This window comes from Vombatus ursinus, unplaced genomic scaffold (genome assembly GCF_900497805.2).
Source record: "Vombatus ursinus unplaced genomic scaffold, bare-nosed wombat genome assembly UNPS02014798.1, whole genome shotgun sequence".
Classification (NCBI taxonomy): domain Eukaryota; kingdom Metazoa; phylum Chordata; class Mammalia; order Diprotodontia; family Vombatidae; genus Vombatus; species Vombatus ursinus.
In genome coordinates this window covers 18,069,449-18,082,215 of record NW_020954576.1, presented here as the reverse complement: position 1 = coordinate 18,082,215, position 12,767 = coordinate 18,069,449, and the positions used below count along the sequence as shown (strand labels likewise).

At 35.6% G+C, this 12,767-nt stretch overlaps 1 protein-coding gene across 1 annotated transcript in view; it reads left to right on the top strand.

Moving 5' to 3' along the window:
- LOC114050093 (inactive phospholipase D5) overlaps positions 1-12,767 on the top strand; it is a 394,466-nt gene that overhangs the window by 130,311 nt on the left and 251,388 nt on the right. The window lies entirely within an intron of this gene.

The window sequence follows — 12,767 nt, the reverse complement described above, 5'->3', positions numbered from 1 at the left end:
TTTTTACAGCAAGTTTCTCTGATAAAGACCTCATTTCTCAAATACATAGGGAATGAAGTCAAATTTATATATATATATATATATATATATAAAACAAAAGAGCCAGCCCCCAGTTGATAAGTGGTCAAATAAGAACAGGCAATTTTCAGAAGAAATTAAAGCTTTCTATAGTCATATAAAAATGCTCTAAATAACTACTAGTTAGAGAAATGCAAATTAAAACAACTCTAAAGTACCACCTCACATCTATCAGATTAGTTAACATGACAGAAAGGCAAAATGACAAATACTGAAGGGGATGTGGAAAAATCAAGACACTGATGCACTGTTAGTGGAGTTGTAAACTTGTCCAACCATTCTGAAGAATCATTTGGGACTATGCCCATAAGGTTATAAAACTGTATGTGCCCTTTGACCCCATAATACCACTGCTAGGTCTGTAGTCCAAAGAGATCGAAGAGAAGGAAAAGGACCTATATATACAAAAATATTTGTAGCAGCTCTTTTCTTTGTGGTGGCAAAGAATTGGAAATTGAAGGGATGCCTATCAATTGGGGGAATGGTTGAACAAGCTGTAGTATATGACTTTGATGGAATACTACTGTGCTATAACAAATGATGAAAAGATCATTTCAGAAAAATCTGGGAAGACTTACATGAACTGAGGCAAAGTGAAATGAGCAGAACCAAGAGAACATTGTGCACAGTAAAAGCAACATTGTAACAATGATCAACTGTGAAAAACTTAGCTACTCTGATTAATATAATTATCCAAGACAATTCTGAAAAAAAAACTCATGATGAAAAATGCTATCTACCTCCAGAGAGGGTACTGATGAATTCTGATTGCAAATTGAAGCATGATTTTTTCACTTTCTTTATTTTTCTTCTTTTTCCCCAATATATCTATTACAGAAATAAGTTTTGCATGATTTCACATGTATAGTTGATATATTGCTTGCTTTGTCAGTTGCAGGGAGAGGGGCAGGAGGGAGGGAGAGAAATTGGAACTCAATTTTTTTAATGAATGTTAAAAAATAAATAGTAATTAAAAAACCAAACAACACTACATTACATCCCCACTTTTTTCCAACAATCCTCATATGTCATGGTGTTAGCCCTTTTTCATCTTCTACCTCTCTTATGCACTTATATTCAATTTAATTCAACAACATGTTCCTAGTTACCATAGTTATTTGTGTATGTCTCTTCTATTACCTAGATGCAGTGAAACGAGTTCTGAACCTGGAGTCATGAGAAAGTTGGGTTCAGCATTTACCTCTGTCATGTAGTATATATGTGACCATGAACAAGTCACTAAATTCCGCAACAGTGAAATAGTTATTAATATCTACAATACCTTCCTGTCCAGGGTTTGTGAGAATTAAATGAGACCATAATAAAGTACTTTGTAAGCTTTAAAGCATCATTGAATATTGTTGCTAATTTGTAGTCTCTTCCAAAAGCTTTTCCTTTTTTGTATCTCCCTCAGTTTATATCGCTAATAGAGTAGAAACAGTACTTACCTGGAACCAAGAGAGACCTAGATTTAAATTTTGCCTACACAAGTTGTACAACCATGGGCAGATTATGAGACAAGATATAAAGCATTTTGAAACCATAAAGTTCTATGTGTGTTATTTATTATCATCTATGATTTCATTGATGGTTTTACCCCAATAGTAAGAGTGCCTCCTTATCTTGCATGATACTTTCATATATTTCTCCCCAAAATCTTCTGTGGAGTGCTGACTCAATGTGATAGAAGCCTTTTTCTAGATTGAGGGTTTTTAACTTTTTTTGTGACATGACAGTCTGGTGAAGCTGATAGCCCCCTTCTCAGAATGATGTTTTTAATGCAAAAAAAAAAATACATCAGATTACAAACAAAGTCAAATAAATTTAAATACAATATAATTTCCTTTTCATGATTTCATTAAGGATGCCCTCAATACACAAATAGTTTATTCTCATAAAGATTTTGTGGCTAAGAGAAAATAAACATATGGGTCAGTAGTTATTGATATCTTCAATATAAAAATATTTTAACATAAATTCCCAGATTAAGTATGTGGGATGATTTGGATTAATATTGTTTCTTTTCAAGGTTTTATAAACTTTTTTCTTCTACTCTTTTTCACTCTTTCCAAATAAATACTACTCATAATCTTCCATCATTCATTTTCAAAATATTTTTACAAATTTGTTTTGATGCTAAACCAGTGTTGCTCTTCACTACCATGTCTGCCTGCTTCACAAAGAGATCATGTTTATTGGCTAAGATGGTTTGCAGGCTTTTTTTTTTACTTTTTTTGTGGTGATTGACTTTCATTGGCTGAACTTCCTTAAGAAATTATGTCTCAGCAGTATCTGTTCTTTTTCCATTTCACATTTTTTTTTATGTTGGTAGTTCACCTGAATAGCTCAAGTAGGGCCTGTTTTAATTGCATGCCATATCTTCTCATGGTCTTTCTTCTAGTTTGACATTATTTTGAATCTTTGCTTTAAAATTTGAGTCTGACTGTATATGGATAGCTTATTTAAAAATATTTCCCACATCACCAGACAGTTATTTCTTGTTTTTACATTATCATCAATTTTATTTTTGTAATGGCAATTAGTGTTTGTTCTATCTAATACCCAACAACTCTTCTCTTGAAATATGTTCATATATTAAGATGTAAAACTTCAGTGTCATCAGTAAACTTTTAAGTTCTTTAATTTTGACATTCTGAATCATATTTTCATATATATGTATATATATGAATACATGTGTATATGTGTATATTGCCATTTTGTCCTATGCTAGTATTTGCATTGTAATAACAGAGTAATAATATGTGTTAATTTAATCTGGTGAAATTCCTTGTAGAATTTCTCTAACTTTTCTTTTGCAACAAATGTTGGTAAAATAAACTCCACTTACAATCATAGTAATTTTCCCACAAAATACTCATCATATGCACTCTAACGTGAGATGACCCAAGTGTTCCATGAAATGGTGTTTTGTTACCTTGGGATGTGGGGGAAAAAATTAACTTTTCTGGCTGCTTTATTTGACTAAGAAGAACCTGCGAACCATCTTTTGATTTAGCTGCAGTTTTCTTTTGTTTTTAGTTTTATTTATAGTGAACTTCTTAATCATTGGACAATGATTTCATGTTTAAAATACCAACAGTTAAGTTAATTCTTAAAGATCATCCAAAAACTGTTATTATGAGCATCCTCAGATTCATCTTCTCCCACTCTACTCTGTAAGAGAAGAAGGAGTTAGTGTAGGGGGTGCTATGAAATTCTGAAAGCTATTTATTTTTCCTTTGTTACGGATTTCCATAGTCAAAGAATGCATCATCTTTACAGGTGATGAGCCTTTCCATATTAACCTAGGTTCATTTTAAGAAAGCAGACAGTCTGTCACTGGAACAGTACTCAAAATCTTCCCATGTCTCCACCCCCTGCCTTTCCTATTTCTCTTCAAATCTCAGTTAAAATCCCACTTTGTACAAGAATCTTTTCTCAGTCCCCCTTAATACTAGTGCCTTCTTTCTCAGATCATCTTTAATTTATCTTTTGTATATATTGTTTATACAAAGTTGTTTGCATAGTGTCTCACCCACTAGATTGTGAACTCTTTGAGAACAGGGACTGTTTTTAAGTACACATTTATAGTCCACTAAAGATAGCAAAATCCTGGCTCAGTGAAACAAAATAGCCACCCCATGCTATGGGCTCAGTGGAGTTGAGTCTTTTCTAGGTTCCCTTTTGGTTTGCTCTATTTCTGATGGGAAGTCAAGAGGGATGCTATTGCTTCTTAATAGCGTAGAGAAGTTGTACTTTTCAGCTAGTCCCCCAAATCCCAAAGAATCATTGATCTCACTTTCTGAAATTTCTGACAGCAAACAGAAGCTTTTTCCTGTACAAATTCTTACTTAGAGAATAAGCATTGCCTGAAGGAAAGGGTTAGATCTGCTTTAGACTCCAACATAGCTTTGTTCTTCAGTGGACTTTTTAAAAAACTGTTGGGGGAAAATTCGAGGTTTGAAATGAGGGCAAAGCGTTGACTTGGATCAAAACAATCAAGCAGAAGCATCTCTGTGGAAGAAAGGAAGGTTTGAAACAATACTAAATCAAGGAGACAAAGAAAACATTTCTTCTTTGTGATTCTATGATCCTTGATGGCAATGATAAAGGAAAGGATCTTGTCAAGACTTTGATCACCCACACACACACACACACACACACACAATTCTGGCCATCAGGTGGCAAGTAGAAATAAAGAAAATTGTATTAAAAGATTACCCTAATGCTGAGTCATGAAGAAATTTTCAATGATGATAAGCTGGGGGGGGGGAACCCAGTTCTGTACTTAACTGAAGAAGGGAGCAAAGATTTCAGTCTTCTTTGAGAAATGTTTGGCATAAGGTCCAGCGGCTTGCAGTGAATTTGGGTAGTACTGAGGAAGAAAATATCTGCGCTTCAAATCAATGAGTCCAGGATGGGCACTTTGTTGTTGTTGTTCAGTTGTTTCAGTCACGTCCAACTTTTCGTGACCTCATTTGGTGTTTTCTTGGCAAAAATACTAGAGCAGCTTGCTATTTCCTTCCCAGTTCATTTTTACAGTTTAGGAAACTGAGGCAAACAGTCTTAACTGACTTGTCCAGGGTCATAACACAGATATTAAGTGCCTGAATTCGCATTTGAATTTCGGGTCTTCCTGACTCCAGGAACGGCACTCTACTGTGCCACCTAGCTGCCAAGTATATAAGTAACTTCTTTGTTATGATTTAAAGGTTTTTCCATCCCCGGAATATTTACCCCACTGGCCTGATACAGAACCTGAATTACCAATTTAAAAAAAAAATATTTTGGGTTGTCATTATTTCTGAAATGTGCAAATATGTTATATGACCACCAACTTGTTGGTTGACATTTGCCTGTGAACTTTGATAGTTCTTACCTCGAAGAGAAGAGCCATGTAGGAAATGGGAAGAGAAATGTTTGGATCTATGCTGTACTGGCATTCTCGGACTGCCAAGATACAAAAGAAAGGCATATGGCCCATGAAGATTGGCAATGTTTATAGAAACTAGAGGGAACAAAAAGAAATGTTGCTTATTTCACAGTTTTTCCTAGAAGTCCCATCAAGAAATTTAGCTTTTCTGGAATGATTTTCCTGAGTCTGCGATTGTATTCATAAAGTAGAATAAGTCCCCTTGCTGGGAGTGAGACATGTAATATTACTGCCATGCATGCCCATGACCTAGGTCACCCACTGACTTTGAGGACTATATTCATTCTCATTTTAATTACATATCTTTATAACTAGTCTTATGCATAGGTCAGTCATGCAATAAGTGTTTATAAAGCACCTTCTATATTCTAGGCACTGAGATTACAAAGACAAATATGAAACAGTCCTTGCCCTGGCTAAGCTTAGATGTAGACACTGTCCAAATGATTGATCACAAGCAAACAAAGTGTTTGAGGTTTGGAGAAAACAACTTCCCTCTCCTTTAGGGAAGGCAGTCCGCCCTAAAGGATTTTGTACATCTTCATGGTGTAATATTGCCTCCCAGCTGGGAGCAGAAAGACTGGGAAGACAGGTTAGAAGGCTGCCTCACTGTCCTAGTTCTTGAACATGCACAGCAGCTTGAGGTTGCCGACCTGTGGTACCAGAGAGTCAGGAAAGGTTAGATTTCCAGGAGAATTTAAATGTGCCAGAGGAGGAAAGGTAGAAACTAAACAAGAGGGGAATCAGAACTCAGCTCAAAGTCACAGGAGGGAAGATAAAAGAAATGCTTTAATGGTTCTACCAAAGGAACCTTTCCCACCTCTTTCTTCCTACTGGTTCCTGGGTTTTTTCATGCTTTGTTATACACCCTGGGTGCTTAGGTGTTTGTTTCCTTTTCCTTTATTTTAAAGGATAAAACAAGCATTTCCATAACAAAGTATAATTAAGAAAAAAAAAACGATTGCACATGAAACAACAAATCTATTATGTACAACTTGCTATTCCACTTAAATATACAATAAAGCTATCATGTAAATTTCTTTTTTCTTTTTTCCCCTTTTTTGCTTCCCTTCTCCACTCTCACCTTAGAGATGGCTACCATTAGACACATATATATATATATGTATAGACATACATATATGTATATATATATGTAAAATCATTTTATACATACCTCTATTTGTTTCTTGAAGTGGAAGTGCTATTATTGCTCTTGAGTGATTGGTCTGATTGGAGAGGGAGGTTGAAGCCTGGCTGTTACTAAAGTCCAGAGAGAACAACAGCAAAATCCTCAACAACAAAAAAAAGGGATCATGACCAGCTAGGCTGTCTCCCAAAGCTACAATTCCTTCTTATCCACAACACCAAATATTTTTATCGACAGTCACAGTTTGATAGTCAGGTTCTGAAATGCTTTATTGAATTTTTTTTTGAAAAAAAATTTCTTGCATTGTACTATAGACAGATAAAGAAAACACTCGCTGTGTGCCATTTTCTTTTTTTTTTATATATCCAGATGGTATATAATGGAATTCTTATAAAAATGTTTACTAAGTGACTAAATCTCTCTGAGCCTCAGTTTCTTCTGTGAAATGGCAATGATAATACCTACAATATTTAACTCACGGGGTTATTATAAGCATCAAATGAGGATCTCCATAAAGTACTTTGCAAACTTTAAAGTCCTATATAAATGTCATTGTTAGTTAATATGAATGATCAGCAACATAGTGCTGAAGCGTTCTATAGCAACATTTGTATTCTTACAGTGAATATATTCATTATACATGATTCTAAAATATTTATTAAGGCATCTATAAAATCCTTCAGCACACTTTGTCCTTGTCTTCCATCCACTGAAACAAAATTGATTCCTTTAAAAATGTACCAGTTTTTCATTAATTTAGACTGACTTTTTCCCCCATCTCCCACCCCTACCCAATGATGTTAGATGATAGGCTTTTATGTATTTAAAGCTTATGAAACAAATTATAGGCAGTAAAAGATCTAGGGTCAAGATTGAGGTATCAAAAGCATGGAAGTCACTGAGGCCCAGTTTCTTCTATAAAATGACAATCATAGTACCTACAGTATTTAACTCACAAGGTTATTATGAAGATCAAATGAAAATCTCTGTAAAACATTCTGCAAACATTAAAGAGCTGTATAAATGCCAGTTAATATTATTTATCAGATTTTGAGTCAATGTGAGGAAGAACTTTATTATACAAGACCTCTTCAGTAGTAGAAGCTTTCATAGGGTAGTGAGCTCAGTGTAACTAGAGGTTTTCAAGTGGGGGCTGGATGACAAGTTGTCAGGGATGCTTCAGAAGAGATTGTTACATGGGTGGGAGGCACAATGCTTGGTACATAGTAGGTACTTAATACCAAATCCTGTAAACACAACATGAGGACTGGCTCCTAGGAGGTCATGAATCTGCCTATGTTATTTTGTACCATAAAGTTTAAGTTTTCTGGTGGACTTTAGATTTTGAAGTGATGGCTCATTCTTAGACACATTAGGAAACAAAATTATAGGTAAATAACATAATTTGAGATGGGGAAATACATCCGAAATGTCCACATCTTTCCTCCATTGGGGTTAGTGATTTCTCTATTTGTGGCCACCAAAAATGGCTTTTGTTTTAATTTTCAATAATTTCTTAATTTTTATTTCTCAGTGTTTTGGACAAAGGAGGCTTATTCACTCAATATTTTTTGGTATCCTTTCTACTAGGATAATATGGATGAGTTTAGTGATCCAAATTTTATATTTAGTATTTGTAATTCATTTTGCTGCTGAGAAAAAGTAGTGGAGAAAATCACAAATCATGAATTGTCAATCAATAACTATGATTATGCTATTATCTAAAAACTCAGAAATGGCTATTTGAAATTATGAGTCATCAGCTTTGCTTAAGTGAATTTAAATCTGCTTTTAAAAGGAAAGACTAATCCAGGTGGCTGAATTTTTTCAAGAATAGTGAGAATTCCCTGGTATAGGAAATTACTTTTTTGTACTTCTGGCAGTACTAATAGGTCAGGTTGTCCTTGACCCTTATATAGAATTCTTTAGTACTTAAGTTTCTTTAACTTTTCTACAGTTGTACAAAAAACATCTTGACATGATCAGGGATTTATTCTATTAGTCTCTTGTAAGCAAAGACCTGACCCACTTTGCTAAAAACATGTTTTTTAGTGTTCAATAAAGTACCATTTTAAAAAGAGGTAAATTTCCTTTCAGGTACATAAAATTGTAAATGAGTTTAGTTTTATTGGCACATCAACATGTGCATTAATTTGGTGCAGAGCTCCAGTTTGGAGGCAGAGCGCACAGTTTGATTTTTGCCTTACTCATTGGAAGAAAAATTTTCTTCCTTTCCTCCCCATAGGATGGATGGATAGATAGATAGACAGATGGATGGATAGAAGGATAGATAAATAGATCATCTTTCCTTTTGTTTCCTTGAATATTTAAAAGAGAAAGTGAAATGAGATGTTCTCACTCTATTGCCTCCTCTTTCCTCTTAAGGTTACTACTCACGTTTTCCTCTTCCAATGGATGGGGAAAATGAAAAGGCTGAATAATTGAGGAACTCATATTTCATAAGATATTTGCATTTTTAAAGAAAAAATCTAATTTGGAAAGTGAAAAATATTATATACATAATGGGGTTGAGGTAAATCACAAATGCAATGATTATTCTGGGATAGAAACAATGATGTGTGGAAAGCATTGTATGGTCAGTCAGCTAATGAACCTGTATTAAGCTCCTGTTTTATGCCAGATACTATGCTTGGTGCTAGGAATACAAATACAAAGAATGAAGCAATTCTTACTCTCAAGAAGCATACATTTTAAAGTCCTATAATCCCAAGGGTACTCTCTGGTGTTCCCTTTCACTTTTTCCTCATTGAATTACTGCCTATCCTTTAAAGCCATACTAAAAATGCCACTTCCAATCCTTTCCTGATTTTTCCCATAGGTAATGACTTTTGTCTCTTTGATCTCCTATAGCACATTGTAAGTGTCTTATCTAGCCTTAGTTACTGAATGGGCATTGACTCAATCAAACTGAGAGCTGTTGAAGATCTTAGATTTAAAACGCCAAGGTCTCCCACTGCATCCAGGACCATCTCCAGTCATCCTGATCTTTATCTTGCCACTGGACCCAGCTGGCTCCAGATGAGAAAGTGAGACTGGTGACTTTACACAGCCCTCCCTCACTTAAAATCCAATTCACTTGCATGTCATGGTATCACCTCTCTGATGCTGTGATCCTGTTTGAAAATGAAGAACAAACAACAACAACAGTACATGTGTTATGTAGTTCTTGTTTAGTGTAAATAATGAATGCACCAAAGTGATCCCATTATTTGAATTTGCACAGGATATTTCCATTGGAGGTAAAACCAAAGACCGATTTAAGATAATCATTACTCCTAATAGTGTGAATTTGAATACATTTGGCCACTTTAGAGGATTCATTGCTTGTATCTAACATAGCTGTTTGAGTATGTGTTATACCTCCCTCTGCAATGTAAGCTTCATGACAGCAGGGTAATATATTACCTAAAATTTGTATTTCCTCCAGATTAGCACAGTGTTCTTTACAAAGTATACATTTAATGGTGGTGGAATTTAACTGAATTACTGCTCTGGAGAACTCTGTAACATGTATCTAAGAGAGATTATTATACTGTTACCCCCTTTAATGAGTTATGGAAGGAGTTCTTAGCATTTTTGTATGTCATGGATCCCTTTGGTATCCTGGTAAGAACTATTGGACTCTTTCGCAGAATATTGTATTAAAATGTATAAAATAAAACCATTACATTGGGATGTAGCTATCAGTTGTTAAAAAAAAGTTCATAATCCAATCTTCTGAATTATGGGAACATTTTAACATGTATGTTGTCTCTGAACTGGTCCAGAGGATTCACTGGTGGATTGCTTAAATGGCTATCACTACCCTTTTCTCTTGAGGGAGAGTTTAAAGGACAATTCCTTGTTTGGGCTTTGGCCCAGATTATTGAGGTGAAACTCAGGACAGAGAATTTAAAGTTTATTAAAAGTATGTCAAGATAGCCACAGATTGATGAGCTGATCACTGAAGATTAACAAGGGTTTCAAGATAGGACCAGCTTTTATTGACAACTTTCATAATGAGATACAATTCAGATAGGTCCACATCAGCAAAAGGTAATGGGCCATTGCATTTCCATTCCTCTCCAAGGTAACAAGTACGTGACTCTAGTCGGATACAAATGGTACATGATAAATAACAGGTAATACAAAGCTGCAGACTAGCTAACCCCTCCCCCAACACTGATTGACAAGGTCTGAGAACAATGGGTCACTGACTCAGCATAACTTTCAATCATATGGGACCTCATATCTTGCTGATATACTATGAAACCCAGGAGGGCTAGCTTCTTGGAGAAAGGCAAAGAAAGACAGTATGGCACATTCCTTTGCCATAAATATGCATTTTAACTTGTATGTATTAAAAAAATTGGAATAAATTTTCCTTAGTCCTGATTCAAAGCACTCCACTGAAGTCTTAGTCTAATGACATGGAGGTGACAATGGGATTTGAAAGCCAGCAAAGTATAAGCCCTGGCAGGTTTTATCAAGCTTGAAAAGCTTTAAGTGATGGTCCAGGGATGGATAGTCTGTTGTTTGGGGACCAGTCTATCTAAGTGTGAAGAAGTTTTTCATTAGAATGTTGACTACCAGGTACTGAATTTTTTTGCCCCTGGCTTGTTGTTATTGCTGTTGTTCAGTCATTTTCCAGTTGTGTCCAACTCTCTGAAATCCTATTTAAGGTTTTCTTGACAAAGATACTGGAATGGTTTGCCATTTCCTTCTCCAGCTCATTTTACAGATGAGGAACTGAGGCAAACAGAGTTAAGTGACCTGCCTAGGGTCACCCAGCTAATAAGTATCTGAGGCTAGATTTGAACTCCTGAAGATGAATCTTCCTGACTTGAGGTCTGACACCCTATCTGCTATGTCACCTAGCTGCTTCCAAGCATACTCATGACCGATGTCTACTAAGTTGCACAGAGCTTACAATCCCTAAGTACATCTTTTGAAGTATTAAAGTATTTTCCCACACAACCTTGTAAGCTATCCCTTCCATTTTTTAGCTGAAGAAACTTTCTCAGAGACATTAAATGAATTGCCTGGAGTCATTCAGCCAGGTGTAGGCTGACAGAACCACATTTCTCACTATCTGTTATTCATTTCCCTCAGATGACCTACAAGCACCTTAAATTTGGTATACTTAAAATTTAATTTTAACATCTATTATAATAATATTATTACAACCATAACATATAAATAATACAACCTTCAAAATATCCTATACCCCAAAACAATTTTTCCTGATTTCCCAATTTTTAATATGATACCACTATTCTCTCAGATTTGAACCACTGGAATTATTTTCAGCCCCCTTTGCCTCCTTCATTCTTTCCCATTCATACAATCAGTCATTAAAGTCCTGTCTATAGTTCTAAGTATCTCCTCCATCTCTCCCTTCTTTTCCGTTCCCTCTTCCCCAGTCTTGATTCAAGGCCATCTTACCTTACATGTGAACTATTGCAATAGACTTCTGACTTTTTCATGACTCTTGTCACTTTGCTCTCTAATGTATCCTTATCATATTCATTATCATCCTGTTCCCAAAGCACCACTTTGTGTCATTCTCCTACTCAGAACCCTTCTTAGTTCAGTTGAAGCCCCCTATGATCTGGCTATTCCATAGCTTTTCAGACTTACCTCCAAACGCTCTTCTATATGTGTACAGTTTTCAGGGGCAGCGAGGTGGTGTAGAGAGCACCGGCCCTGGAGTCAGGAGGACCTGAGTTCAAATCCAGCCTCAGACCAGACACTTGACACTAGTTGTGTGACCCTGTGCAAGTCACATAATCACAATTGCCTAAAAGAAAATACTATGTATACAGTTTTCTTGATAAATTGGACTTGAGCCCCATTTACTACTGAATGTTTGTTCTTGCTGTTCCTTCTGCGGAGAATGGATTTTTTTCTTCCTTTCAATTTCCCTGCCTCTTGAAATCTAATCCATTCTTCAAGAACTGCCTGCATGAATCCCCCCTTGATCACCTCATTCATAGGTATCTCATGTACTTCTGACATGCTATAGGATTTTGTTCAATTCTAAATGCACTGATTGTCGTTATCTTCTTGTTCAGTTGTGTCTGACTCTTTATAACCTCATTCAGGGTTTTCTTGGCAGATACTTAAGTCATTTGCCATTTCATTCTCCAGCTTATTTTACAGATGAGGAAATTGAGGCAAACAGGGTTAATTGACTTTCCCAAGTACACACAGCTAGTATCTGAAGCTACAAATCCAGGGTGGGGCAACATATAATTTAAATATCAGTAAGTCCTGCAATATTAGCTTCATCATTACGCTATCCTAGGCAATGAATAAACTATTTTTCTCTTTCTATACCCAACTCCAGTATTCTTCATATTGCCTGAGAGGATGGGGGAATGAGTGGCTTGAAGAAACCAGACTGATTTGCCCTCTTTCAACATGCCTGCTAATATTTTTAACTGAAAATAAACGGAGATGGCATCTCATTAAAATAAGTGACCTTCATCTGAATTGTTTATCTTCTATGAATCTTCTTCTGCTCAAAGTAGTTGCAATAGTATTCACCAAAATTTATAAATAACATACTTGCTATAATATTCTTCTCAAGGAGAAGAATTCATATAT